The sequence below is a fragment of the Amblyomma americanum genome, chromosome 1 (genome assembly GCF_052857255.1).
Source record: "Amblyomma americanum isolate KBUSLIRL-KWMA chromosome 1, ASM5285725v1, whole genome shotgun sequence".
In the NCBI taxonomy this organism is placed as follows: Eukaryota; Metazoa; Arthropoda; class Arachnida; order Ixodida; family Ixodidae; genus Amblyomma; species Amblyomma americanum.
The window spans coordinates 556023056-556025012 of NC_135497.1; the positions used below are offsets into that span (position 1 = coordinate 556023056).

Sequence of the window (1957 nt, forward strand, 5' to 3'; positions counted from 1 at the left end):
AATAGCTCAACGGGGGTCTCATTTCTCGCAGTCTTGATGCTATAGGTAGTATAAGAGGGCTCTCGCAGTTTCCGCCCTCGCCGTTAGATGACGTTCTACGTCACACTTGCGGTATTACAGGACGCGCTACGTCCACCGCTATGGACGAGGGGGGCTGGTGAACACTCTCAAGGATCGCTTACACGCAAAACATAAATACCCACGAAAACAGCATATTGGAAAGCTGTTGCCGTAGCTCAGTTGGTAAGAGCAGCGGACGCGATATTCGCAGGTCGAGGGTTCGGACGCCACCGGCGGCATGGTTATTTTTTCTGCTGGTTATAAGAATTTTTTTTAAACCAATTGATTCGCTTTAGAAATGAAAAAAGAAAACATTCCCCTATGCACCTTTGTTTCGGTGACTGTTGGCTTCATTAATATGTTTGTCAAACCAGCCCCTCATTTCATTTGCCTTGTCTGCTAATAGCTCAACGGGGGTCTCATTTCTCGCAGTCTTGATGCTATAGGTAGTATAAGAGGGCTCTCGCAGTTTCCGCCCTCGCCGTTAGATGACGTTCTACGTCACACTTGCGGTATTACAGGACGCGCTACGTCCACCGCTATGGACGAGGGGGGCTGGTGAACACTCTCAAGGTTCGCTTACACGCAAAACGTAATTACCCAGGAAAGCAGCAGACTGGACAGCCGTCGCCGTAGCTCAGTTGGTAAGAGCACCGGACACCATATATGGAGGTCGTAGGTTCGGATCCCACCGGCGGCATGGTTGTTTTTTCTGCTGGTTGATAAGTAATTTTCTTTAAAGCAAATGATTTCCATTAGTAATTAAAAAAATAGAAAACATTCCCCTATGCACCTTGGTTTCGGTGACTGATGGCTTCCTTAATATGTTTGTCAAACGAGCCCCTCATTTCATTTGCCTTTGCTAATAGCTTAACGGGGGTCTCGGTTCTGGCAGCCTTGATGCCATAGGTAGCATAAGAGGGCTCTCGCACAGTTTCCGACCTCGCCGTTAGATAATGTTTTACGTCACACTTGCGGCATTACAGGACATGCTACGTCCACCGCTATGGACGAGCGTTGCGCTGTTGAACACTCTAGAGGTTCGCTTACACGCAAAACATAAATACCCACGAAAGCAGCAGATTAGACAGCCGTCGCCGTAGCTCAGTTGGTGAGAGCACCGGACGCGATATTCGGAGGTCGTGGGTTTGGATCCCACCGGCGGCATGGTTGCTTTTTTCTGCTCGTTTATAAGTAATTTTTTTTAAACCAATTGATTGGCATTAGAAATTTTTAAAAAATAGAAAACATTCCCCTATGCATCTTGGTTTCGGTGACTGTTGGCTTTCTTAATATGTTTGTCAAACGAGCCTCTCATTTCATTTGCATTGTCTGCTAATATTGTAACGGGGGTCTCGGTTCTGGCAGTCTTGATGCCATAGGTAGCATAACAGGGCTCTCGCACAGTTTCCGCCCTCGCCATTAGATAACGTTCTACCTCACAATTGCGGTATTATAGGACGTGCTACGTCCACAGCTATGGACGAGGGTGGCGCTGGTGAACACTCTCATGTTTCGCTTACACGCAAAACATAAATACCCACGAAAGCAGCAGATTGGACAGCCGTCACCGTAGCTCAGTTGGTAAGAGCACCGGACGCGATATTCGGAGGTCGTGGGTTCGAATCCCACCGGCGGCATGGTTCTTTTTTCTGCTCGTTTATAAGTAAATTTCTTTAAACCAATTGATCGGCATTAGAAATTTAAAAAAATAGAAAACATTCCCCTATGCATCTTGCTTTCGGTGCCAGTTGGCTTCCTTAATATATTAGTCAAACGAGCCCCTCATTTCATTTGCCTTGTCTGCTAATAGCGTAACGGGGGACTCGGTTCTGGCAGTCTTGATGCTATAGGCAGCATAAGAGGGCTCTCGCACAGTTTCCGCCCTCGCCGTTAG

The 1957-nt window shown here is 47.3% G+C and overlaps 1 non-coding gene across 1 annotated transcript; it reads left to right on the forward strand.

The window, feature by feature from the left end:
* The first annotated feature begins 1623 nt into the window (after positions 1-1623).
* TRNAS-CGA (transfer RNA serine (anticodon CGA)) lies at positions 1624-1700 on the forward strand. The gene has a single exon. It is a non-coding gene; the product is annotated as a tRNA-Ser (tRNA).
* Positions 1701-1957: the final 257 nt, after the last annotated feature.